Raw genomic sequence first — 27,936 nt, 5'->3', positions numbered from 1 at the left:
TCGGTTAGGCATCCAACTTTGGCTCGGATCTCATGGTTTGTGAGTTCGAGCCCCGCGTCGGGCTCTGTAGTGAACCTGCTTCGGATTCTTTGTCTCCCTCTCTGCTCCTCTCTCTCTCGGTCTCTCTCAAAAATAAATAAACATTAAAAGAAAAACAACCCAACAGAACTTTCAGGAGGCGTTCCTGCGATAGTAACTGGAAGAGGGGAACAATTCTTGGGCACCCCCCACTCCAGGCCCTCTCTGCCCCCACTCCCTGAGCAAGCTGGCCGCCCAGCGGGGCCCAGCAGGTCTGAGAAGGGGTCTCAGGAGCATGGCCCTGGGTATGTCGGGGCCTCCAGCACCCTCCAGGTACAAGTGATTCTTACGGATTTCAGAGACAGGCTTGAGTCCAAAGCCTTACAGAAATTAGAGCCCCTTTTTTGTTTGCCTGTGTTTAGACTTAGTAACTTAATTTGGCCAGTCTGTGGAGGAAAAGGTGATGGTCTTTCTTTTCTAGGAGTTGGATTACACATCTGCCGATTTGATAACTGCATCTTCAAGGTCACGCACACAAAGCTCCCAGAGGCTCTAGGAACTGTGAATTATGAAATAGCACATACATGCCTGGGGGGAGGTGGGCCTCACCGGGGACGTGGGCACGTCACACCCAACAGATGCCCTTTTGGCCGTAGGCACCTGAGCAGGTTGGTGGACAGATGACCAGTGTTTCCTCCTTTTGAAGAAGGAAAGTCTGAAGGTCATGGACGTACCTCCAGCAGGACCCACTCAGTGGGTGGTTCCAAATAGCTGGTCTGACGCGACAGAGTTATTCTTTCCGAGCTATTCCGTTATGTGGTTCTCACATTTATTGAGCACTGACTGTTTGCAGTCTTATGCTTGGTGCTGGACACATAAAGGTGAGGGTGATCTGGTCTGTCCTGTGGAGGGTTTGCCGTCCAGCCACGGAGACAAGTAGATTAAGCCACCGGTTACGATACCACGTGTCAGTGTTGGGTCATGGTGGTTTGCAAACCAGGAAGGCGTGGATTCATCCGTCTCCCGGCACCTGCTCGTGACTTCTCTTGAGCGGATCTGAATGCAGTGAGGGCTCTGCCCTGCGAGGCTGTGCATGGGGCCGAGGAGGGTGAGGCGGCTGGAGGGAGCAGGGGGAGACCGGGAGCTAAAGACAGCTGGACGTCCATACGTACACATTCTCAAACACAACGTAGTGTCCTGCAAAGCTACCCTGTCAGGGCAGGACAGAAGCAAAACTTGACCCAAAGTCACATTGTCTGGAAAGACTTGATAAGTGAGCCTGTAAGGAATGTTCTGGAACATCTCAGCTCCAAAAAACAAAATAATAAAATGTGTTTGTTCAGGTCTTGCTCAAGAGAAGCTGGAAGCCTGTGATTCATCTCCTGGTCTGCTGTCCCTGTCCCCCAACCTAGCCCGGGAACGGGGACTGTGTCGTGCACGGGCTCAAAGCCGTGTTGGTGACTCTGTCTCAGCTCGCTGATCCATATTTGCTGAAGAAAACCAGGATGGTTCACTTGCAGTTCTGCATCTTGCGGAGACACGGCCCGTGTCTTGGGGAAGTTAGCAACCTGTCTGGGAGACACCGGGCACAAAGCAGGCAGAGCCCAGGCCCAGGGTGGGGCGGTGAGGGGTGGGGACCATCTTCCCCAGTTACGAGACCCCAAAGAGGAATCAGAGACCAAGGTGGGCACCTTGGGGGGGTGGCGGCCGTCATCTGTCAAGGGGAACAGCCACTTGGGGAACACGATGGCCCAGACACTTGGTCTGGGACCAAGTCCAAAAAATGGAAACCAGAGTTGCCTAAAAGTCCCACCTTGCCTGCTGCTGTGGTTATCTTAATTGCACACACAGTGTCTCTCTTCAGTCCCACGTTCTCGGAGCTGAAGATGTGCGATATAGTTACCAAGTGTCTTTGTTTTGCAAAAGAATGGGGAAAATGTGAGGATGCCGGCAAAGGAGCTGGCCCCGGACCCCCGTGCTGCTACAAGACGCTGACATTTCGCGATGATTTGTGTCGCGGTTGGACAGCAGCCCGCTGACTTTCTCCCTGTTGGACGCTGGTCCGCACCAGCCCTGGCCCGGTCCTTCTCCGGCTGCCAGCAGGTATTTTTGTTTTTAGGACATAAATCCCGGCCCTTTCCTCGTCTTCTGGAGCAGAGACATCTCTCCCCTGGAGATCGAGGTGAACATCCCCTGGGTGCCAGCTGTGATTCAGGCAGGAGACGTGCCTGTGCTGGCCCCCGGCCCCCGAGCCCCCCCGGGAGCAAGCGAGGCTGCATGAGTGGGGTTCTGTGTCCTCGTCTGTCTGTCTCTACCACACTGGAGATACCCTCCCCATGCCCCCCCGCTGTGGAGCCCCTGCAGTCAGCTAGGCTCTATCAGCGACTTCGGGTAGAATGCACGAAGGAACAAAAATAAATAAAGTCAGACGGGGGAGAGGCGGAGCTCACGCAGCCTGGGTGGATTTACTTTCTCTTACTACCAGAAGACTCAGGAAACAATGCAGAAAATATGAAATACATCCATTGGCTCTCCCGCCTCTTAAATGGTTTGACCTAAGCGGGCAAATCCTGGCTGGGGACAGGGGACATCTGGAGGACATCACTGTCTCAGGCCACAGTGGACCCGGCTCTTTGCTCTGGAGTGGGCAAGGCGGACGCTTGGCCGTTCAAGGAGCCCAGATGACAGATAAGAGGGACGAACCCAGCTGCGGGTCCTCCCGAGAAGGCCACTTCAGTGTGACCCCCTGGGAGAGGCTCCTTGCTGTTCTTCCGACAGCTTCCTCCGTGGGGGGAAATGGATTTGGCCAAAAGAACAGAGAAGAGAAAATTAAGTCTGTGTGATGGCGGCCCAGCACTCTGAGAAGGGGCTCGTCCCCAGCGCTTTATTTTTCCTACGGCCGGCATCTGTCGTTTGCTAGAAACCGCAGAATTGCACGTCACCTTGAAGCAGGGATTGGCTTCCCCCGAGCTGGACGTCCAGCAACAGATGGGAGCCAAGAAAGCGCTGTGAACTTTAGCTGCCTGACCAGGGTCACAGGAATGCCGTAGATCGAGCCAAACAAATCCCCATGCCGGGGGCCACGGGCCTCTGTGCATGTCTCCCCTGTCCCCACGCATCGAAGCCACAGGTGAACAGATGGAAAGACCACCTCACAGATCCTTGGCCGAGACCTCTGGACCAGCGCCGCTCAGGCCCCGACGAAGGCTGACTGCGGGAGACTCGGGTGCAACAGAAAACGTAAGTAAAGGACACGGAAACTGGCCCCTTGTGGGGCTCCCCCGTCGGGCAGGGCTGGGGGGCGGGGGCCCCGAGGCCCGCAGGGTAAGGTTCAGACCCTCACCCCCTCGCCGCCTGTGGGCGTGGGGCCTTGGCGGAGTGGGGCCCCGGTGCTGAGCTGCGTGTGAGGGCGCCCGGCAGCCGCTGGGCCCTCACCAAAGGGAAACCGAGGCGGGGACTCTCAGTGGCTCGTAACTTTTTATACTCCTAAGAATTTTGAAACTGGGAAGAACAAAGCCCTGGGGAAATGACCGTAAAATGTTTCATGAACTACTTCTCAAATGGTATCAGCCTCAAAGTATGTTTTCTCTGGATGACTCCCTTCTTCTTTCAAGGATCACTCAGGCAATAAATAGGCACCCCTGGTGGGTCCGTTCCTCCTGGGGACTGTGGAAAGCCCCCCCCCTCTTTGGGGACAGCCCCCAACACACAGGGTATCTGTCATACTGTGATACCAAAACCCGTGAAACATGAAAAACAAAACAAAGCAAGCAGGCCCATCTCATTAGGAACTTAACCCAAATTCCAGGTAAAGTACAAGAAAAATTAATTCTCTGGGGCGCCTGGGTGGTTCAGTTGGTAGGCCTCTGACTCATCAGTTGGCTTCAGCTCGGGTCATGATCTCACAGTTCATGAGTTCGAGCCCTGTGTCGGGCTCTGTGCAGGCAGCTAGGAGCCTGCTTGGGATTCTCTCCTCCCTCTCTCTCTCTCTCTCTCTCTCTCAAAATAAATAAACTTAAAAAAATAAATTCTGTGATGTTTCAAAAGTGTAAGACCCACGACATGGAGGTTTTACTGATGGACGATGAGGGTGATTTCACCTTTGGGTCCTTTCCTGGGCGTTGGCACACGGGCAGTATTTGTCAACAGCACTGAAATTGTTCGTGACCCTCACTGCTCTGTATGCCGTTCGTCACATCCACGGTCAGAAGAGAAAGGATCATCTCGGTGGATGCTGGAAAGGCATTTGAGAAAATTCAACGTATTTCTGACATTAACCTCTCGTACTTAGGATTTTCGGAAGCCACAATAAAAAGATTCTTCCTCCCCTTCCTAGAGTATGCGTCTCGGAAGCCGAAGTGACAGTCAAGTCATTTGTGTCAAAGTCAAGACTGTTCTCCCCGACATACTGTTCTATAACATTGCTTTGAACGTTTTAAGTGATTCTGTAAAACAAGAAAAAGAAATAATGATGAGGTCTACCAGAAAACAGAACAATAAAAGATATTGTCTACTAGGAACCTTGCCCCCCCACCCCATCACCAAAAACGTCCCTCCAAAACCTTTACGACTGATGAAACCATATAGAATGGAGGCCAGTTACTAAGAGAAGATGCTTTTTGAAAACACTCTCATGCATGCTAGCAATAGCCCATTAGACCATGTAATGAAAGCCAAGGGGCCAGAAAACAAAAATGTATAATCCTTCATGAAAACTATGAGATAGGGGAGTCCAGCAGAATGTTGTTTTGAATGAGGAGCTCTCTGTGACTGTGATGCTGTTTGGAAATGCTTAGTACCATGGCCGTGACATTTCCTTCCCCAATTAACTCAAGTATTTAGTATGATTTTTAACTGGACACAATTATCCTGGAGTATATATGGAAGAGTAAGACCGCAGACATATCGGAGAATGTCTGACAAAGCAGGGGGGCGGACGGGAGGGCCGTCCCTGGCAGAGGTGCTATCTGTCTCTGGGCCCTGGCACGGAAATCACTGGAAGGTGGGGGGCAGGGTGAGGACTAGAAGGAAACTGGATGAAATAGTGCCAGAGAGACTTCCAGAAAAACCTGCACGTGTGTCATACTCAGGTGCAGGGGAAGGGGACGGTTCTCGCGAGCGGTATTCCCAGGGTAACCCCAAAAAAGGCTGGGGTCTGGCAGGTCTATGCAAGAACAGCCTTAGAGGTCGTAAAGACCAAAGTTCTCTGTGCACAGCTGTGACCCCTAACTCTTGGGGTGCCCTCCTCCCTGACCGCACCCCTCCCTTCTCCGTGAGCCAGCGAGTGAGTTGTTAATGCGCGGGTCTCTGCCGTCAGAGGGGCGCAGGCCTGGCCGTGGCCGTGTCCCCTTATCAGAGTCCACGTGGACACCTGTAGACAGAGCTACAATTTTCTGCAGTGAATCTGGAGTTAAATGCAACAGCAGAGCAGCTCGCAGGGACCCTGACACAGTGCAGGTGACAGCACCCGCCTGATGGGTTTTCCAGGTGAGGCCAGGACCCCCGGCTTCATGTGGCGTCTGTTCCTCCAGGAGATAACACAGAATGAAGACATGTCCCCCCAGACAGGAGTGACAGTGCAGACTGAATCCTAGACCCGGGCCCAGGAGCCGAGTCGAGTGACGGCCGGGCCGCCAGCTGGACACGCGACCTGCTCTCGTTACTGTCGGCCACCTCCAAGAGCTGACTTTTCTCTTTAACGTTTTGTTAAATGTTAATGTTGGAGGCCGCGGCAAGAATTCGCCCATTAAACATACCAACGGAGGGCATGTAATCGTATAGAAAAGCTGACGCCCAAGTAATGAAAAGTGAGACCGTAATTTAACGAGAATTCTGATCATACGACATCCACTCCAGTGAGCGCTTCATGCAGAGACGGACTCCGGGAGGCACAGGGAGGCAGGGAGCCTGGACACACGGCTTCCAGGCTCTCTCCCCGCTGAGCCTGTGCCCCCCTCGGGGTGGGGGTGGGGGTCTCTGCCCTTGTCTTACCCCAGCCCGGGCATCTTGGAGAGATGGGGGCTCAGTGATGAAGAGATCATCATCGGGGCTCCACTGGACTGAGTGGGGGTGAAGAGCGCCCCATCAATGTGACCGCCCCCGTCCATCTTCCTAGGACTGTCCTGGTTAATTCCCGTGTCTGAGTCTGCTTGTTAACTGCCCCCTTCACTCTCAAAACTGGCTCGCTTTAGGGGACGCATCATAGGGTCCACGCACACACACACGCACGCACTCATGAGCTCTGCTGCTTTCTAGGGAAGGCTGTGCCTTAGAATTACTCGTGGGGTTTTCTGCTCCCTTCCCTGCTGCCTCTTCCCTATCGGGAGGCCTGTGCTGAAAATCCCTCCCCCTTGATTCTCACCCCCAGAACCAGGGACCGGGTGGCAAGCTATGGCGTGTTAAGGAAGGAATGGGGGCATTATTTGTTTTTTTAAATTTTTTATTAATGTTTATTTTTGAGAAAGAGAGGGCAGCGTGCGAGCAGGGGAGGGGCAGAGAGAAAGGGAGACACAAAATCCAAAGCAGGCTCCAAGCTCTGAGCCATCAGCACAGAGCCTGACGCGGGGCTCCAACTCCCGAACCACGAGATCATGACCTGAGCTGAAGTCGGACGCTTAACTGACTGAGCCACCCGGGAGCCCCAAGGAGATTTTATTACTAAATGTCAGGGGCACTTGTGTCCAGAGCAGTGATCTCTGGTGTTGCCTCTTTCAGCGAGCCCCGGCTAACGGGGGGGTCACAGAGAGCAGAGTGAGGGTCCCCTTTGTGCTCCTCTCGGCCCCCCTGCTCACTCACCTCCCTCCTCGAGGGCCCCCTCCCGGGCCTGCTTCACCTGTGCCGGGGCTGCCCCTGGACTGGCCAGCCTGCCTCCCTGGCTGTGAGCTCACATCCCTGTCCTGGCTCAGTTCCATTCAGCAGCCCAGGCGTGTGTGTCGCCCCAGTCCGTGGTCTGCATCTGTGAACATCTGTGTCAGGAAGTGCCAGAGAGCGCTGCACCCCAGGGAGCCCCCCCCCCACCTCCCGCCTGGGCTCTCCCAACCGTGGGAGCCATTGGGCCACACGGCATCTCTTTCTGTCGTTGGGTCCATCTGTGTCTCACACATGCACACACCACGCACGCCCTTGCCCTCACACACTTGCACGCGCACCCCTCGCACACTCTTGCACGCGCACACACAGTGCCGTGCTCGGGGGGTCAGGACCGCACAGGCAGTCGACAACCTGGCGGCTGGGAAATACACCAGCGCTGCTCTCCACGCTGCGCCGCGGCCCCGACAGATGCAGGAGCCGTGCGTCCTTGGCCGTGCGTCCTTGGCCGTGCCGGTGTGCCCTGCCTTGCAAAACAGACCGCGCTCGCGAAGCATGTGTGAATTTAATTTGGGTTCGCGTTGACTCATGTTATTATGATCTCAGAGCCTCTTCGCCTCTGCGGTGATTGGCCGTCCGAGGCAGCGGCCACCACAGAGCTTCCGCGCTGCCCTGGCCTCGCCACCAGGGTTAATGGGCTGTGAAAACACTTGGGTTCGGGAGGAAAGCCTCTTGCGGGGCAGAGCTGTGTGCGACTCAGATTGCCCTGGCGAGGGGGCCCTCCGGCAGCCAAACCCCCGTGATAACCCACTTCTGAGTGTTGGCCGAGCAAAAAGCTGCTTTTTACAGAGGAGAAGGGTGTTCTCTGAGCGCTGCAGAGACCCGGGCAGTCCTGGCCGCCCAGGGCAGCTGAGGGCCGGGCAGACCCGGTTCCCGATGGGCAGGGCTCAGGGGAGAGCGGACTCTGGGATGACCAGCGTCTGGGCCCCACGGCTTTCCCGGTGCCTGACCTCTTGCCCTGGTGTGCAGCTGGCCGGGTGCTGGGGGTGGCCTGTCCACCGTGGCCCCGGGGGCAGAGAGCCGGGGAAGGCTTGAGCCGATGTCCGCCGGACAGAGCTGCCCCGAGCGCAAACGTCTCCCCATCCTGAGACGGTGAGCCTGAGGGTGTTCAGACAGGGCCAGGCAGCCTGTGGTCAGCGTGGCCCTGGAGGGACTTGGGACCTTCACTTTCTGCCTGTCGCGCTTCAAGGACCTCGGAGGGGCACCGTGGCGGTCACTGGACCCTGCCTGCTTGTGAGGATGGGGCAGAGGACGTTTCCTGCCCACGGGAGCCGCCTCTCCTGGCCTGCTCTATCTCACTGTCCCGAGAGCACAGGCCGGGCCAGCAGGACCCATGCGAGTGTAGACAATGGCTTCACCACATTACTCACTGGGAAAACTCTGCTGATGTGAAATTCACTCGTGCTCGCTTCTGCAGCTGCTGTTCCTGAGGAGCTGGGCGGGCTCTCTTGACATTAAACAGGGCAGACGAGGGGGGAGCACGGTGGAGGGGGAGGGGCAGGAGACACCAGGGAAGTGACGGAGGCGGGATGGCCCGGCCCTCCTCGACCACATGGCCCTTTCGTTCCAATAGGAGGGAGGGAATGGGAATTTGAAAACAGAGCAGGGAAGACAGTGTGTGAGCAGCAGAGTTTTCTAGAAGCCTGGCCAGGGAGGCACCCTGAGTGCGTGGAGGCGTTGAGGAAGGTGGACCCCAGCCTCCGGGGCGTTCAGAAAGGACAGCGGAGGGCGTGCTGGCTCTGCCTTGTGGAGAGGGAGGTGGCCCTGGGGAACGAAGACCTGACGGGGCTGTGTTTTCGCTGGTTCCCAGCTGCATCATGTACATGACTGTGGCTTTCTCTCCGGGAGCACCCGCCACACGTTTGTATTACGTGGCCGGGGAAGGTCAGTCCACGAAGCCGGGGGCAAGAGCGGTGGGTCTGGTCGCAGCCCCTCTGTCCCCCAGCCCTGGGCGGGGCGGGAAGACACCTGGGACCGGCCTGGTGTCTCTGAATTCCCTCCCAGCCTCCTCTTCTGTTCAGAAATCCTTCTGCCAACACCAGGCCCCTCCCCAAGAAGGACCGTGGGGACCTTCAGAGCTAAGCATGTGGGCCAACAACGGACGGTACGCCTTCACCCCGTTTTCTGGAACACGTATATCAGATGCCATCTGTGCCCCTGGACAGAACGTGTGAGGGAGCCCTCCAGTCTCCTTGAGTTTCTACAAAGTCATGAGGCCCCCAGGGACCATGAAGACCCCTGAGCCAGGCACCTCCCCCCCACCCCATTTCTACCTGGGAGAAGTGAGGACCAGCTTGGAGAGATGTGCCCAAGGTCACTCAGACGGCAGGTGGCAGAGGGGAGGCAGGTGGGCTCAGCCTGGCCTGATGGAAGCTTCCTTCTGAAGCAGCCTCATGCCCCATGGCAAGTTCTACAGCTGGAGGTCTCGCAAGCCCCAGCTGGTGCACGGTGGACCCCACTCCCTGCTGGCCACACCACGGGTGCCCAGGTGTGAGTGCCAGGAGCATCCTGGGCCTCCGGCTGGTTACTTACCAGGCTGGAGGGGTGTGGTTCCCTCGCACGTGCCCCCCAGCAGGGCAGGGGTGGGATGAGCAGTGCCCTTCCCCCGACCCGGGCATGGAGACTGGAGACAGACAAGGCCGGTGCAGTATCACCTTTCTCACGGATGCAGGCCGACTCCCCCGCGGTGCCGGCGGAGCTGGACCCAGGTGGGCCCCCCCTTGTGGTCCGCCGGGTGGGGAACCTGCTGGAAGGGTGCACGGGGAACACCTGGTCCCTGCAGCCAGCTCCAGCTCCTGGCGGAGGGTTCCAGACCCTGCGCTGAATGCACTCTGTTTTCTCTTCCCAAATCAGTCATTGGCCACTTCTCCAGCTTCCTGGGGCGGGGGAGGAGGCAGGGGGAGGCCAGGGTTTCATCGACTGAGCTTTCTCTCTGTGGGAGGAGACGTGGCAGTGAAGGACACACATGAAGACATGTTTCCCGGAGAAGCTGGGAGCAGGTTGGGGCCAGTCCAGCCCGAGGGAGCCTCCCCAGCCTCCTGGCCCGTCAGTTCTCAGGTCTGTCCCAAACAGTGCAGACGGCACGGGGGCCGGGACACCCTGGGGCCGCCACCTCCCTCTCGGGGTCCCCTGTAGCGCTCGGGCCATCTCAGGGCGTGCTGTGGGGCTGGAGGGTCCCCTGCTCCTCCCGACCTTCTCCCTCCCAGGGCCCACGCGGCACCCCGCCGAGGCCCTGGTTCGCCCAGTTTTATTGGGTCCCGGCGAAGAGGTGGACAATGAAAAACTGGCCTCTCGGGGGTTTGTTGTACACAGTTGACCTGGGGAGAGTGTTCTGTTTGTGACTCTGCCTGTCACGGCTGTCTGGTGTTCTGTCTGCCGCACCAGCCCGCGGCCCCACGGAGCGTGCGGAGGTCTGGGCACCCTCCCTGCCCGGGGCCTGGGGGTTGGTATCTGTCAAGCAGGTGAGGTTCTGTCTGAGAATTGGGAGTAAGGCCGAGAATTCCCCCTCGAGATCTCCAGGAATCCTGCAAAACCTCCTCGTAACGGCTCTGCACCACCCTGGGGGGATGAAGGGGCTTTTGGAATATGTTAGGATCATTTTGGAAAGGCAGCCAAGGTGGTTTTTGCATTCTTAGAGTATGCTGGTAATCTTAGCTCGCAATCATATCGCTAATGAGTTTCCCACTAAGACGTGAAATGTATTCTAAAGAGCAACAGAAAGGCGCCCATGTTTTACGCCTGCCAAGACCCTCTTCTGGGGTCTGAGTCCCCAGCTGCTAGTGAAACATTAGCCCCTGCGCCCCTGTAAATATCCAAGGTCACAGCTTTGCTTAGTGTCAATTATGTCTTTGACTCCACAATTAATACCTAAAACTCAAGCTAGACTATACCGGAAGGAAAATGGTTTCTGTCCACATCCTTTTGGTTCACTGAAACGTTTCCATTTCTGCTTCTTTGGTCCACAGCACAAGGTGCGCGGAAGAACTCAGATTTCTCCCCAGAGGGTGCCGTAGGGTCACCGGTGCAGCAAAGATGAGCCCAGTGTACATGGCAACCCCATCATCCAGCCCTGAGTTCACCTTGCTCCAATCCCTCATCCAGCCCTGAGTTCACCTTGCTCAACATTTGGGAAAGCAATCCTCTAGAATGCTTCCTGGAGCCCCTAGGTTGTTGCATGTGTGCGGTGCTCTTGGCCGCCATCTTGGTGTGTGACTGTATGATGCTTATGAGCTGAATGGGGCAAGCGGGTCCAGAGGGAAGGCAGGGAGGCGTGCGGCAGTGGAGGGGTTGTGTGTTGGGTCAGCGGGAGCTCTGTCTTCAGCACGGATTCCCAGCAGCAAGAGAAGCTGCTCCACGAGGGAGGCTCCGAGTGACCTCCCGTTGCCAAACCTTCCTATCGTGGTGGAAGTGTAGTTTCCGAAAGAGAACCGGGAAAGAGAGGGAGAAATGTCGTGTCCAGGCAGCCCTGGAAGACGGAACTTGGAGTAGATGGATTCACCACATCCAAGAATGTGCTTGAACAATGCCCAGCAATCCTGGGTACAGATGCCAAGAAGACTCCGTGAAAGGCCAGTCCACTGAGGCACCTTGGAGCTTTCTTCCAAGGGCAGCACAGGAGCCTCTCTGGAAGTCTAGTGCCATTAGACGCAACATGGCAGCTCACTGCACCATGGCGGGCCTCCCGGAGTCACGGGTCCCAGTGGAACTTTCACACCAAGGACACTGTGCCTCGGTCCTGAGGACCAGGTGGCCCATCACTCAGAGGAGGGGGAGGAGAGTGAGGAGGCACTTTCCAGTAATAACCCGCCTTCCCTCAGTGCCCCACCTCTCCCCAACCAAACAAGGACCGAGGCTAGCGACTAGGACCCCACTGGCACCAACTTCAGGTCGAATACATATCACCGTATTCATCTCGGTGTTGTGCCCTTCTGTTGATCTTAATGAGTACTTTTTTTAAAAGTTAAGTCCTTTCACTGGTTGATTTAGCATCTTGCTCTCTGCACCCTCTCCCTACCCTACGTCCCCAGCCATTATTTCTGCTACCTGTGAATTTTCAGAAGTCTGATCCCAACATTTGGTAGAGATTAGTGAAGTTAAATTATCAGACAGCTTCTCGAGGGAAATTATTTTGTGTTTTGGACAAGCCTTTATTAAAAAACCTTGCTTTGGCCTTTGAGGCGGACTCAGTGGCTATCTCCCTCATGCTCCTCAGGACCCCTGCAGCTGGGCAAGGCCATGTGACTAGTTCCAGCCAATGAGCTTTGGGAGCAAGGGACAATAGCATTTCCAGGCCGAAGTGTGGAAGAACGAGTGTGCGACTCCAGTCTCCCCGCTGCTGCCCCAAGGGGCCAGAAGGCGTGTGTCCCAAACAACGCATCTACAAGATGGCAGAGACCCTGCCAACTTGGGTCCTGGGAGGCTGTGTGGAGAGGAGCCCCCGCTGACCCGAACAAGCAAGGACGGACAAGACGTAAATGGCCACCGTGTTACCCCAGTGAGTTGTGGGGGTCTGTTTGTCGTCGCAGCAAAGCCTCGCTTGCCCTGATGGAAACACCCTGAGAAAAGAAGCAGATGATCTGGCGTCGCTCATGGGTCTCCCTTGTGTTGCCGCAGGGCCCTAGACAGGTATGCCCTGCTCTGTAAAATGGATGTGTGCTTAGAAAAACTATCTAAAGTGAGTCGCTCCACGTTCATTTTTAGAGAAGCCCGGTTTCTAAAGGCGCTTTTCCCTGAAGCTTTTTATAAATCATAAAACTTTACAAAGGGTGTAACCATGGCGTCATTTATTTGTTTACTAAACGTGGGTCTCGGTACACCAGATTTCCTTGAAATAACTTATAGTCGATGTTGAAAATGTTTCATCGTTTTGCACTGCCCCTAAGCATTATCTGACTTCTGATCTTTGGCTCAAGGTGTATTATTGGCTTGTCTTCGAGGCCCTTGCCTCCGTTTTGGGTTTTGTTGGGACTTCCTTGTGTCTACTGGCTTTTCTTCCCGTGCACTTTATTTTAAAGTGGATTCACCCTGAATTCTTCAAGACTCGGCAGAACATCTGCATCACATCTATTTATTGACAAAACTCCATTAAAGAGGGTCTAGAAGGGAAAGTGGGTTTCTGGATTTAGGATTGAAAGTGGAAGTCCCAATCCCCTTGTAAACACTGCCATTGACACTGGGGGTCTTTCTTGGCAAAAGACGTTATTATGGGATGTTAAGCTGGAATTCAAATGGTAGTTAAATGCATGAACAATGTGGAAGGGGGGTCTGCACTTAAACAGCAGGCCTGGATTTAGCCGAAAAATACCCCAGCAAGTATCTGGACACGTAGCTACTCAGCTCTGAGAATAATTGCCAGGGGGTTGCTCTGTTGTCTTTCAAATATAAGCGGTCGCTTCTGGCTTCCAAACTCGGGAATATTGTTGCAATCCATGAAAAAAGACACAGGGAAATTTGGGAACATACACAGCTATACAGGCACCTGTGCACCTGTGAGCCCCCCCAGTGACTGCTCAGGCTGATGCTGCTTCCAGAAAGGAAGACACCAGAAGTGTTCTTTGACACGTGGGTGATGAAAAATGTTCTTTTAATTGGGGCACTGGTTGGCTCAGTCGGTTGAGCGGCTGACTTCCCGTCAGGTCATGATCTCACGGTTTGTGGGTTCGAGCCCCACGTCGGGCTCTGTGCTGACAGCTCAGGGCCTGGAGCCTGCTTCAGATTCTGTGTCTCCCTCTTTCTCTGCCTCTTCCCCAACTCATACTCTGTCTCTCTGTCTCTCCCTGTCTCTCTCTGTCTCTCTCTCAAATATAAATAAACATTAACAAAATTAAAAAAAAAAAAACAAAAATGTTCTTTTAAGAAGAGGGACTCCAGTGCTTCCTTGGGTACCTCCTGGCTACCTGCTTCCTGGCGCTATGGCAGGTCCAGGGTGCAGAGAGGCTCCTTATCCGTCCGCTCCCAAATCCTGGCCATCCTGAAGGTGCTGTATTCAGCAGAGGGTCGTGGGGGCAAACAGAAGCCAGGCGGCAGGACCAGCCAGGTGTGGCGGAAGCGTCATTCCACACCCTGAGCACACACCGGCTCCTGTGCGACGGACCAGTTTGAAACAGCATGGGTGTATGACCTCCGCCCCCACACGGGGACACCAGTAAGGACTGGAGCAAACTTGGGACGAAGGTGACCCTTAGGGAAGAATGGCAGGGGTGTGCATGTGTTTATATGCGGCGTGTGCATATGTGACGTGTTTCTGGAGCGTGTATGTGCGTACGTACGGCATGTGATACTGTGACACACACACACCTACTCTAGAAGTGCACCAGTTGCACAAATACTGAATATATCTAAACATCAAAGCCCTAAAGTCAATGCCAACCAGCTGTGCTCTGTCCATCCCTGTTTCCCGAGTCTAAGCAGAGCCAGCCACACTGCGCACGATAGATATTTTTTCTATCATTTCAAAGAAATTTCTGTCTATATTTGTGCCATATATCAGGCTGCCTGATTTATTTGCCTGCAGCGTCCAGACACCCCAAACCCAGATGAAGTCAGTGTACGTGACACAGAGTAGGATCTTGTCCCTCACACCCCTCCACCCTCATTTGTAACCGCCTCGCACCTGAGTGCCCTCCGCGCGGATCTCTTAACACTCCTCGAGCACCTGCCACACGCCCACTGGCCACTCACCTGGGGCGCAGGCGGACCCAGCCCGCTTTATAGGTGAGACACCAATTGGAAGGGAGGCACGGCCAGGCTGTGCACTCACAGACGCTGGTCACGGGTCTTTGCGGGACGTGGCAACATCTGGTCTGGGTCACAGCCGCTGCAGCGGGACGGGAAACCTCGAGAGCCAGGCAAAAGTCAGGGCTCCCTCATCATGACATCCCGGGAATGCTTTTGTTTATTTTCAGATGCTTTGCTCCCACAGTCCCCATGGGGGAGGGGTCAGGAGCCAGCCAGGGATCTCACGAAACCTGTCAAATTGAAGGAACCCGTTCTGTGCACCGCACAATCAAGGAAATGGTGTCTCCCTTAGGATTTTTTTCACTATTTTAAAAAATGTTTTTATTTCTTTTGAGAGAGAGAGAGAGAGAGAGAGAGACAGACAGACAGAGCGCGAGCGGGTGAGGAGCAGAGAAAGAGAGAGCGAGACAGAATCCGAAGCAGGCTCCAGGCTCTGAGCTGTCAGCACAGAGCCCGATGCGGGGCTCGAACTCATGAACCACGAGGTCATGACCTGAGTCAAAGTCAGACGATCAACCGAATAAGCCCCCCAAAATCCCCCAAACTTTTTTTCAAAAATGTGCATGCACAGTCATTTCTCATTTTTTCTTATTGAAAATTATTTTGAAAAAAAAAAAAGTCGTAGATTTGAGTATGGGAAATTTCAACCCAGGGATAGTGAATGTTGAAAAACTTGAGCGATAAAGACCATGTTCCTGTATCTCTTGCCCTGGCCCCGTCCGTGTCGGATCAGCACCAGGACATGTGACTCCTTTTCAGACCCTACGACACCCACCCACCACGGAAGGGGACAGTGTTTCTTCCCTGTGGGCCGATACGGGTCTGTGCACATCCACCCATACTCCCAGATCCTTCAGGATCCCACGCAGACAAGGGAAGCCCATGGACTGGCGGACCGTGAAATTAGAAGCGTTAAGTCTCAGAAATAAAACGTTGGGAATCACAGCTCTTTGTCTGAGAGAGTCTGACGGATGTCGTTTTTGGGAGAGAATACCAAACACAGCTTCCAGGGGCGATGCCAAGGTCAAGTGCTTCAAGATGGGCAGGGCGACCCTGACTGTGTCCGCAGGGCTGGGGCCCCTTCTTAGCCAACAGCGGAGCATCTCTGTGTCCCCCCACGGGCCCTGGAGGTCCTGGCTGGTGCTGAGCCGGGGCACCGAGCCGGGCATCTTCCCGGACCTAACTCGGGGTTTGCAGGGTTCACGTCGGGGCCGTACCCTCTTCTCTGCGCCACCGGGATCTCAGCCTGGACTCTGTCTCCCTGTCTGCTGTCCCTGTCGCATGCGGGCTCCCAGGTGTGAGGTCCGCTGCAGGGTGAGAGAGAGGTGGATACTGGAGAGGGACCCCTTCACTCCGCAAGAAGGAGGCGAGGTCGTGAAAAGGGCGCGGAGGCCCCAAGATAAGAAAAAGTGGAAGTTCAGAGGCCAGGGGTCATGCTCCGCTGGCCGATGGTACCGTCACTCTGGGAGCCGGGGGGGTCAAGGGTGTGCACGTGTTCCAGGCGGAATGGCCGGTCCAGCAAACCCTGTGGTTCTTGGGTCTCCGCTGTCTCTCTCCCTCTCCAGTCTGTCCCTAGAGAGACCTGAGCGCTTGCAAGATGTCCGTCTGAATTCGCAGCCACTGAGCACGGGAAACGTACGGGACGCGTGTGAGAGAGGTCGTGCAGCTGCGATGGGACACTGAGGCCTGTTTGTGGACCGTTTATCCTTTCTTCTTCCGTGTGTCCGTGAAGTTGGACGGTTTATCCGGTCTCCGCTCTCGTTGGCTGCTAACCCGGGCGCGTTCTGTCTCGCTCGTGGAACCGTCCCGTGGCAGCCACGCGCCCCCTCCCTCGAGACCCCAGAGCCTTGGCTCCAGTGAGCTGCCGCGAGGCCACCTCCAGGATGGCCGGTCCTCCTGCGGCCTCAGCACGCACCCCCCGCAGCCCCGTGGCCCGTGCCACCCCGCCTGCGTCTGTAGACGCGCTGACTTCAGCCGCACTGGACAGAGTCTTCGACGCTTGAGTGTGTGCTCGTTGGTTTCTAAATATGATGTGTTTCCACGCAGAGGCCAGTTTTATTCGGGTGGTGCTGGAGGTTGAGGATGTGACATAGGCTGAAAGTAACTGAGTCCAGAGCTTGGGGAGCAACAGGTTCTGTGCCTGTTGCTCAGGGGGGGGTGTGAGCCAAGGCCACGTCCGTGCTCCTGAAAACTGGGATGTCCGCGGCGCCTGGAAACGCGTACTTCGCACCAGACCCCGTGTGCTGTTGGCATTTCAAGATGCATCCCACACCTGCAGCGTCTGCTGAAACCAGGGAGCCCAGAGCTGTGAGGGCTGATGACTGGAGCATAGTAGGGCTCTTCCCATTACCAAGTAGGGACTTAGCATTCTTCCGAACATGCACGAGCGTGTGCATGATATTTCTAAAGTAGCATGTTTTCTCTGGGTCATTAATTAAAAAAGAGGAGTGTTCAGGGGCGCCTGGGTGGCTCAGTGGGTTAAGCGGCCGACTTCGGCTCAGGTCATGATCTCGCGGTTCGTGAGTTCAAGCCCCGCGTCGGGCTCTCTTCTGACAGCTCGGAGCCTGGAGCCTGCTTCGGATTCTGTGTCTCCTCTCTCTCTTGGCCCCTCCCCAGCTCATGCTCTGTCTCTGCCTCTCTCTCAAAAATAAATACAAAGTATTTTTAAAAAGAGTGTCCAAGAAAATAGGTCTAGAAAATAGATTTATTTCTGTCAGTGGTTTCGCATTTTGAAAATTGCGTCTTTTTCTGAGATTGATCTTGGGAAGTGAATGCTGGTGGCCCTTGCCAGGGGGTGCGCGTGGGCAGAGCCGACTCACTGCCGGGAGTGGCTGCACGCCCCTGTTGCCCACTGCTCGAGGAAATAGCCTGAGAGACGTTCTCTCGCACTGAGGCGAGGTGGCACCCGGAGCCCGGGGCTCTGGGTTCAATTCCCAGGTCTCGGTTCCTTCGCCGTGCGGCCAGCGTGGCTTGGTGCGGGCCGCCGCCGTTCGCGGAGGTCCTCAAGACCGTCCCTCGGAGCCCTCCCTGCCCCCTGACCCGCAGCACCGGTGGGCGCTCTGCTGGGCCTGGTGACCCCTGCCTGCCGGGTGCGGGGACCGCCCACCCCCGCCCCGTTCTCCTCCCTCCAGCAGGGGGCGCCACACGTGGCCTCTTGCGGCCTCACCTGCCCGCCCCCTCTCCGGCATCCAGGTCTGTCGAGCCCCTAGTTTGGGTTCGAATCCAGATGAAGGCAAGCAGCCGTTCCCTTTGCCTTCAAAGGGCGGGGGGACGATGGCCTCGCCCAGAGTGCGTGTGAAGTCCCTTCTGGGGTCCGAGCTGGGTGTCCTGCCAAGTGAACCCCGCCTCCAGCTCATTGCCACCTGCTCTGCTCTTGCTGGCTCCCCCCAAGGCTCCTTCCCTCCTCTTCCCTCTTCAGTTCCGGGTCACCACCCCTCCTGTCGCTTCACACACCTGCCCTGCCCGAACCCGCTGGGGGGGGGGGGGGGGGGGGGGCGGGGGTCTCACCTCCTCGAGCCTCGGTCCTCGAGGCCCACCCGGCAGTTACCCCTGCAAAGCCGGCCCGGTCATGCCAGTGCCCCCTGCGCTTCTCACGGACCCCCGTTGCCCACCCCGGGCCCCTCCCCAGAGTCACAGCTCACCGTTGCCCCCCAAGCCCCCTGAGCTAGCCCACCCACCTGACCAGAGGTTTAACCGTTGCTTCTCTGTGTCTTTATTGTGCGCCTTTTCATACCTTTACTCTAACTCTTACTATGTTTTGCTCTAACCATTTACGTTTGTAGCAAAATAGTTGTAGATCCCACGTGCTTTTATTGTGCCTTTGTTAGAACGTTTAGCACATACTTGTAATCAGAACGTGTTCTGCCGTCTGTCCCCAAGTGAACTGGCTTAGGACAGGGACTGAGCTGTCCTCAGCCTTAGCCGGTCGGCCAGCAGAGGGCCTGACATCGGCGGACCTCCGGTGAATTTCCTCTTGAGCCGCCGCTGCTGTCACGGGGAGGGGTGTGTCCTCACATACTCCTTTGTCAAGTGTGCAAAGACATTTACTAAGTCAGCGTTCGCGGGTCTGGACCCACGTGACTGGTGTTGTGGGACGGAGGACCGTGGGATGGGGATTCCTCGGGCCTTCGCTGACCTGAGTTCTGGTGACGACGCTGCACCTGCCCGGTGGCTTGGCACAAGTCCCCTCCCCCGCCACGGGCCCCATCTCGTCTCTGGGGTGACGTCCCTGGACGGGTCATCGCGACAGGCACTTCCTGCGCCTGAAATAGGGCCCCACAGGGCGATTTTTTTAACACCGCCGATGTTTTTTAACATCTTCGGCCGATGGGTTTTATTTGTCGGCAAGCTTGGTGCCATCTGGAGAAATCACGGTTCGCCGCTCCGGGTAGTTCCTGGGTTTGGGGGCCCCGTGTCCCGGGAGGAGGCCGCACCCTCCTGCCATCTAGTGACTCAGGCCTGCTGTCCCTCCCCACCTCTGAGCTCGGGGCTTCCCTCTGCAGTGTCCCATGACTCATGGAGGACGAGTGGGGAGGCCTCGCTCAGAGGAAGGCGGACGGGGTAAATCCTGAGGGTGAACACTGGGCCTCCTGCGCCGGCCCCCTCGGATCCGAGAGTGCTGGCCAGGAGAGCCGGGGGCCGCGTCCCTCTGGGGCCCAGAGCCTGGGAGGCACCTTGCAGGGGAGACATCTGCGAAGGGAGGCAAACTTGCCTTTTCCCCCAGGTCGCTCTCAGGCCAGCCCCTTGGCGGGCGGGCCACTCCGCCTGAATCCCCGAAACCAAGCCCCAAGGAGAGAGACACAGGGACCGAGAGACAGCCCTGCTTCCAGGTTGGCGGGAGCCTCTCGCTCCCCTGAAGGAGCAAGGCCAACAGGTCGGCCGCCAGCCACCAGGGAGCTGTGGACGGTGGGAATCGTGGACGGTGGGGAGCCGTGGAAGATGAGCCCCCGCATCATAAATACAGCCACCGTAGACGGGGTTCCTCTTTCTCAGGCACAAGGCAGACTCCCCTCCCGAGTCCCAGAGCTGAGGGGAGAGGGGCACAGCGTCTTCTCACCCGCCTTCCCCCTGCCCCCAGGCCCCAGGCCCTGAGCGTAGGCCCTGGCGTCTGGAAGCGTGGGGCCTGCCGCGGAAGCAGAGAGGCAGGGGACACAGGGACGCCCGCCCGCGCCGGCCTCCCGGCAGCCTTCCCAGCGGTCTCACTGCCACCTGGACGCACAGGGCCACCGGTCCCGGGAATCCAGGAGGTCCCGCCAGGGCCGCACCAAGCGCAGTGCCTCGGCCACTTCTCCGCCCCAGCGGCAGAAGCCTAGCAGCCCGCCGGTGTCCTGGGAGCCTTGTGGGTGCCAGGGGGCACCCCACCTGCCCACCCACCCATTCCTGGGAAAGCAGACCGTCCAGAGGGGAATGGGCCGGGCCTTGCCCAGCACAGAAGCTCCTGCATCTGGACTGTGGCCTGCGTTGGAGAGCGCCATGGCCTAGGAGAACCCCGTGGCCGTGGCCTCTGTTTAACTCCTAGAAAAAGGGCCCCAGGACCAGCAGAGAGGGACCAGAGCGTCCTGCCTGTCAGAGCCACTGCTGGACCCGGGGATGGGACACAGGCCCTCCCGTACGGGGCAGGGACGCTGGGGGTGGGGGGACGCGGCTGGGAGAGTGGGGTAGCCGGGGCACGGGCGGGCAGCCAGAGGAGCCTGGTAAAAATCTTACAAGTCCGATGGCTTCTTGACTTGCGTTTGTCTCAGTGACGACGGTTAGCCTTAGTCTGTCTTCTCCTGCCTCCGCCAGCATCCCACAGAGTGTTCCCTGTGTCCCGTGACACCCCTTAGGAAACCCAGTCGTAGGCGATAGAGTCCGAGCCCCCCGGAGGACCAGCGGTAATTCCTGCCCTGTCACTTAGACGTGGGTCCTTCTGCACTCGCTGGCGGGGGGGCGGGGGCGTGTTCTGTCGTTTGCCTCTAACCTTCTGCCCCTCCAGGACAGGTGCACAGGGGGTTGGCAGGCAGGGGAGGGGGCCTGAGCCCCCCTTCACCCCCCTGGAGGCCCCCGCGTGCTGCCCTCACCCCACCCAGCACCCAGCAAGGGCAGCTGGGTCTCCGCCCTTCTGGTCAGCCAGGTGAGGCTGGCAGGGGTTGGCCACTTGCCTGCCGGGGACGGTCCTGCCTGCGGCCTGACTGGGGCTGCCCGCACATCCGACCTGGAAGGAGGTTGCACACCGTCTCGTCTGAAGGCAAATTGTTTTATTCCTCTGTCTCTGGACAAGTCGCAGAGATAGCCCCTGGGGCAAGGCGGCTCCGGGAGAGCGAGCGTTGTGGCGGCTGCTCACTGGCAACGGCCCAGGCCGGCCGGGCTGGCGGGCCGGGGGGCAGGCCAGAGCCAGCCTACACCCGGAGCCAAGGCTGTCTTCAGAGCCCTCACCAGGAAGGAGGGAGCTCCCCGTGAGCTGGGCCGTGTAACCTTCTCGGAGCCTCCAGGGCCTGTCACTGGCACCCCTAGGGTGACCGATGGCGGGAGGCCTAGGCCGGCTGCCCAGCCGTGTCCGCTTTGTGTCGCGCCCGCCCGCCTGTGCGTGGGGCAGAACTGTAGCCGGCGGGCACAGCCTCGGGGCCTGGCTGCCTGCAGGGGGGACGGCCCCCCCCCAGGGGCATCAGGATGCCCAGCCTCGCCTCTGACCTGCTGTGTCTCTGGCAAGTCACTCTGTGTCCAGGCTGCGGCTGACCTTGCTGACCGGGGACCGAACGATGCGGACTGAGCGTGCTCTCGCGTTCCCGATTCTCGAGAAGCGTCTCAGACGAGCTGGGGACTGGGGACGTGCCAGGGTGCAGAGGTGGACTCCCGGGTTCAGGGCCAGGCCTGCCCCCGAATTCCTCACGAGCTCTGGTTTGATGCAGGTGCCGCTGGCCAGCAGCCACCGTCAGAGTGGCAGGAACTTAGAAGGCGTGAGAGTGATTCTAGTGGACCCGGCACTTTGCGCCTGCACAAACCTTGCAAGGGGGGGGGGGGGGGGGCTATTCGGTCTCTTCACCGTGGCCTCTTTGGACAGGGGTTTACTGAGCATTTACTCCGTGCCAGGTGTTGGTCTAGACCGTGGAGACCCAGCTGGGGAAGAAGCAGCATCCTGACCTCTCAAGGTGACAAGAGAGTCGGGCACGAGCCAGGCGAGGCCCCAGGCCTTTTGTCTGCTGTGGCTCCTTGGACCCCCGTAGCACCGAGGTGGCAGGCCTGGCGTGACCCTTGGCGGGAGGGGGTGAAGCCCAGAGAGGCGAGGCCGCTTTCCTAAGGCTGGACTGCCCATGGATCGCGGCACTGGGATTTGGCTCAAGGCGGTGTTCTTGGTTCCTGTCTTACCGGGAGCTTCCAGAATGCTCAGGACATTTTGACTACAGGTCTCCGTGTCTACTGAGCTACTCATTCACGGCCCCGTCTTGTGCCGGGCTTCCGAGTGTTAACCGGCCAGCATTCCTGGAGTAAACCCTGCTTGGTTATGTGGAAGGGGTTCTTCACCTACATAACGGGACTTGGCTTGCTGATGTCTTATTCAGAGGCACGAGTGGCATGACCTGGCCTTTGGTTCTGATGCCGTTTGGACGGGGGCCCGAGTTGTGTCGCGTTGGCATTTTATGGGGGAGGCCGCGCGTGGGGCAGGGGAAGGGGGGAAGGGGGCACATGGAATCCCTCTCTACCCGCGCCACGATTCTGCCGTGCACCTAAAACCGCTCTAAAAAATAACCTTCAGAAAAGTAAATAATAAAAATAAACAAAATGGGAAGTGTTTCCTCGTCTTTAAATTCTGGAACAGCTCAAGTAATACGGATGGGAATGACCTGGTCACAGAAGGTTCTATTTAATGCCCTTGTAAAAGAATCTGGCCCCGGGTTCTTTGTAGGGCAGATACGGATCTTGGGTAGCCTGGTCACCTTATCTTACAAATGTTGATACATTCAGATTTCCTGCCTTTTCTTGAGTGAGGTTGGTAGGCAGAGTGCAAATCGGAGGGTGTGGTGGTTATGAATGAATGGGGCTGTCTGGTGTGCGGTCCTGTGGCCTTGGCTGGGCGGGAGCTCGGGCTGGCTGGGGACCCACAGATGTGGCCTCTGCTTTACCTTTGACCTCTGAGGCTTTCCTCCCCCAGTTCCTATTTGCCTGCTCATTTTGCGGTGGGACGATTGTCGCGTTATTTGCTGCTGTACTTGGGGAGACAGAAGCCCTAGTGACTCTTCATCTGGGTGGAAAGACCTTTTCAAGTAGTATTTGCCCAGAAGTGGCTCCTGGAGGGGGGGGGGCACTTTCTGAGCCGTATATGCCTCAACATGTTCCTTCTGCTCCCCGATGTGGTCCATGGACCCCTTTCCGCAGGAACACGGGGCATCCTGGGATTGGCTGTCAGCGGGTGGCCTTCGTTGGGTGCTTTTTTGTTTCTTTTTCTGTCTGGAAGCCTGTAGGAGGCTTTCTGTACTCAGAATCCAGAACTTTCCTTGTGATGTGGCATGCTTACCCGTGTTGTCAGCTCTTCTTTCCAGAACTCTGTGTCACTTTAGTCTGGGACCGTCAATCTTCCTTGAGCCTGGGGACGTCTTCCCCCATATCTCTTTTGTGGCCGCCTCTCCTCCCTCCTTCCACATTCCTTGTTTTTTGCTCGGATGCTGGAGACCTCCATGAGTCAGTCTCTGATTTATTGATCGTTTTTTATCAGGTCTGTTTTGCTAGTTTGCTTCCATTACTTGAGAAATACTCCACTTCCAGACGTTTTGCGATTTCCAAGAGCCCTTTTCTTACTTCCTGGTTGCTCCTTCTCTCTGAAAGCAGAGCAGCCTTACTTTCTCCATGCAGACTCTCCGTGGCTTCTCTCCAAATGGTAAATTCCACCGTCCGGAAAGTTTGATCCTCGTGCTCTGGGCCACTTGTGAGGCGCCTGGCTTGCTAATCTCCCCGCCGTGGTCCCCAGTTGCCCGATGTGAGGCATCACATGGTTTCCACTCGTATTTATGGCACGTCTGATTGGTGTTAGTAAGTGGGTTCTATGCCCCCAGCCAACCCCGAGGAGCCATGTTCAAATGGTCAGAAGGCTGCGTCCAGGCTTGGCGAGGGCACGGCGGGCCCCAGCTGAACAACGGTGCTCGATGAGTGCCCAAGCAGGGGGACTGGCCCATGTGGGATGGGCAAGACCCTCCAGGGAGGTGGCAGCCATCAGCTCCACCACTGGGTTCATTACTGTCCATCTGCATAGGGCACGTCCCCCCAGTCCCGGTGTTCTGGAGCCCAGGAGCTGGGGGTCTTTGTTTTTGGCATAGTGACTGGGAGGGGAGAAACAACAAGTGGCAGCAAGTGCGGACTGGCCGGTGGTGGCTCCTTCGAGTGAGCTGGGCAATGTCGGGTCTGAGGGAGGCAGACTCCTCCCCTTTTCAGGCCGAAGGGGGCGACGAGGGCCTGGGTGAGGCTCAGGGCATCTGCTCCGCGCTCTGCAAGGTGGCCATGCTCCGGGGTTTCTGTGCGCAGTTCCTGCCTTCCTGAGACTCACATTCAACACCCCCCCCCCCCATCTCCACTGGCAAAATCTCAGGAGCGTGTGTGTGTGTGTGTGTGTGTGTGTGTGTGTGTGTGCGTGTGCGTGTGCGTGTGCTGTACTGATTAGAGATCACACATCTGTGCCCATTTCCCCTCCACCCTTACTCCCTACCCTGCCTTTTGTTGGCAGTGTCCCACAAAGTTCAAGGTACTTTGTCCCTTCCCTTTCTGGCTGCACAGTCTGCCTTGTACTTTGTTTAAAAAGTTGCCACTGTCTACTGTGTGTTCTAGTTGCTTACAAACAGGTTTCCTCTCCCCTGTTAGATTTCTCTGTTTCATTTCTGGGCTTTTTAAATAACTACTAGCATTTCTGGCACATGATAGAAGCTCCATACATGTTAAGAAGATGGATGACGGATGGATGATTGATGGATGGATGGATGGATGGAAGGTAGGTGGGTGAATAGACGGATGGATGGATGGGTGGATGGGTGGATAGATGAGTGGGTGGGTGGAGGGAAGGAAGGGTGGGGGGTAGATATGTGGATGGTAGGTGGATGGACAGATGGATGGATGGATGGATGGTAGGTGGGTGAATAGACGGATGGATGGATGGGTGGGTGGGTGGATAGATGAGTGGGTGGATGGAAGGAAGGAAGGGTGGGGGGGTAGATATGTGAAAGGTGGATGGACGATGGATGGATGGTGAGTACATGGGTGGATGGATGGAAGGCCTTTTAATAAAATCTTCCCCCTGAAGCCCCTGCCTCACCTTTTGGAGAATTTTTATTGTTTCACTCCCTGGGTTAAGTCCTGGAATTAATAGTCAACTAAGACCCTTTACTGCATATTTGTGCCCAAGGGTCTGGTGTGGCAGAGAGAAGCAAAGTCACCCTCTCAGTGTAGCCGCTGCCCCGCCGCTCTGCCCGTCACCACCCCCCCCCAATCTCTGCAAGGCAGACAGATGTGGGGAGTGAACTACAGACAGGGCACACGCATATGGTTTCAGGTGGCTGTTACACGCGGGAGGCAGTCCTGGGCCCCACATGTTTTACATTTGTTGCTGAGAACGCTGCCCATGTCAGCAGACATGGCCGGGGTCAGGGTGACATCAGGGGGGCCAGGCCCACAGGCTCTCGGTCAAGAAGACGAATGAACCTGCTCATTTCTGCCTGAGCCCTGGGCCCCGCGGGTACACGAAGCAGCCCTGAAACTCACCACTACTGGGGGACGGCCTCTGTCATTTTTGGCTTTTCATGGATGATACTGTATTTCCCCTTGGAGGGTTGGTGCGGCTCATATATCAAAAACTGTTGTAATTATTTCCTCCCTCTGAGGAAGGCTTCCATTTACCTTTCTCTAGCTGCCCCCCTTATTAATTATCTAATTACAACCACATTCTCCAAGAGAGAGCAGCCTTTGACTTTCTGCCCAGGACCACTTAGAAAGGCGTACATATTTGGAGTGCTCTGGGCTCGAAAGAAAAGAAGTGTGTGTGTGTGTGCATGTTTTCACACACATGAGTTTCTTTCAGGGAAAATGTGTCTTAAACTTCTTAGTCCTTTGTCTTGGCCCAGCGGGGCTTTCTAGAATTCTCTAGGGATCTGGGGGAAGGGAGTTGGGGGTGCAGGGAGAGGGGTAAGCTTCCTGCTTGCAACTGCCCAGTAGTATGAGGGACACACACTCACACTCACATGCACACCCACAACACACTGTGGAAGTTGTCACCCGTCACCGGATCAAAAATCCTTCTGTGTTTTTGTACCCTTACACATCACGGTCCCAGGACCTGGGGTGCCCGTCCTTGACTTCTTATCCTGGAGGGAAGTTCCTACAGTGACCCTCCTCTCAGGCTTCTCCTTGGTAAAGCCATTCCTGACTCCTCCCCACCCCCAGCCCCTGCCGGCCTCATTGCAAACCTCATCCTTCTGTCTCAGCACTTGGGTCCGGCAGCCCCCCACCCCACCCCCGGCCACAGCGCATCGGGGGCAGGGGAAAGGCCTGCCTCAAGCATCGTTTTGCCCCCAGGACCAGGTGGCCCCAGCACATAGACGACTCTGATGAATGGACTTGCCTCCTTTGGTTATGAAGTTGATCTGGTTATTTCTTTGTTCTCCAGATGAGGAGGTGCGTGCTGTGCGCACCGGGCCCTGGGGTAGGCGGTAAAGATCACTGGGAGCCGGAGTGCCCACCAGCCAGTCTAAAGAATCCCTAACAAAGTTCAGGGGCTCCTGGGAAGGATGACATAGGTCGGGATTGGTTGCAAGCTGCCAAGCGTTCTGTGGGACGGGGGTCCTGCGGGACGAGGCCATCAGCAGCCCTCGGTCCCAGAACAGCCGGCGACCGGCTGGAAGTGGCCCTAGCCGCGAGCTGCCCCCTGGAGCGAGGTGTGGGGCCCAGCCGTCCTCGCCCTTGGCACCTGCAGCACCTTTGCAACAGGCGGACAGGCCCTGAGCAGACGCCCATGCCCAGCAGCAGGACCCCCGTCTTCCTGGGCTTCCCACTACCGTGACTGGTGACCGTGGCTCACAGCGGCCACGTCTGTCTACGGTCTGGAGATCACACCCCGCCCGAGCTTCTTTCCGGGAAGCACGTCCTCTCGAGCGGGACTCGTGGGCGCGGTCTGGGGACCCCACCGCTGGGTCCCTTGGCGCGCACTCCCTCTCACTGCCTCTCCATCGGGTCTCTGTCCTAACCCCGCCACGTTCCAGGCGACGAGGCCCCCTGGGTGAGCCCACCTTCCTCACAGGAAGGCCGTGGCGGTTCTGGGAGAGCGTGGCCCCTCGTCCGTGGGCTGGGCTTCTGACCTGGCGCCTCGCCGGCCGGTCCCACGGTCAGGCAGGGGGGCTGGGAGGGGGTGCTCTGGGTGGCCCCTGGACACACTCTTTGAACAGGACGCTGTGCACGTCACACACACGCTCCGGCAGACCCTTACACGCGCTTGCGGGCCCTCAGAGACGGGACGGTTGTGTGCCCTGATCACGGTGGGGGGTGCCGGGATCCACGCGTGATGAGAGGGCCTAGGACCGCACACACACATCACAGACACACACACACACACACGCACACCTGCATGCAGTGAGGGCTCATGTTCCCTCTCCCTTGTCTTCCAGGCTGTCCTGCGGGGCCGAGGCCCAAGTGGAATCGGGGCACCTCCACGTCTGTCACTTCTGACACCTGTGCAACCTCAAGGGGCCCAGCTCTGCTCCCGGCACAGCGTCCAGACACGGGGACAGCAGCGGCTTGGATAGAGGACCCCGGGCCGCACACCTCCTCCCCCGAGACGGTCCCTGCTGGTGACATGGTCATTATTGTCCTTGCCACTGTTTGGATTTTCCTTCTGGGTTTTTTTTTTTTTTTTTTTTTTGGCGGGGAGGGGGGTTTGTTCTTTCTGAAAATCTCTAGATTCAGGAACGTATTTACGAGGATTTAAATTTTGGATTTGTATTTCCCTCTAAGTGCCTTTTTAATGTATATTTTTTTAATAAAACAGAAATGCATTCCTGTACAACTCTGTTTAAACTGGACCAAGGCTCTCAGACAAAGAACCTCGCATGCCCCCCCCCCCCCCCCCCCCCCCCCCAGCCTCTGCATGATCGTTCCAAGCAAGCCTGGACTCCTTCTCACCCCTTGCCTCTCTCTCTCTCTCTCGTGATTTGCTCAGCTAACCATTTTTTAAAATATTTTCTGTTTCAGTGTATATGTTGCTTATTTGTTTTATTTATTGAGATGTTTTTAACAAGCTCGGTGACTGCAACGTGGCTGTGTACCCTGCCCCCTCCCAGGAATAATAAAGATGTCCCTGCAGCCCGG

The 27,936-nt window shown here is 56.9% G+C and overlaps 1 long non-coding RNA gene across 1 annotated transcript; it reads left to right on the top strand.

The window, feature by feature from the left end:
* The first annotated feature begins 118 nt into the window (after positions 1 to 118).
* Positions 119 to 27,936, top strand: LOC121014349 (uncharacterized). Its single transcript, XR_005783173.1, has 2 exons — positions 119 to 3,258; positions 27,237 to 27,936. It is a non-coding gene; the product is annotated as an uncharacterized LOC121014349 (long non-coding RNA).

The sequence above is a fragment of the Herpailurus yagouaroundi genome, unplaced genomic scaffold (genome assembly GCF_014898765.1).
Source record: "Herpailurus yagouaroundi ecotype Mexico unplaced genomic scaffold, PumYag 202, whole genome shotgun sequence".
NCBI lineage: Eukaryota > Metazoa > Chordata > Mammalia > Carnivora > Felidae > Herpailurus > Herpailurus yagouaroundi.
The sequence above is the reverse complement of the archived record's forward strand: the minus strand, read 5'-3'. Positions and strand labels throughout refer to the sequence as shown.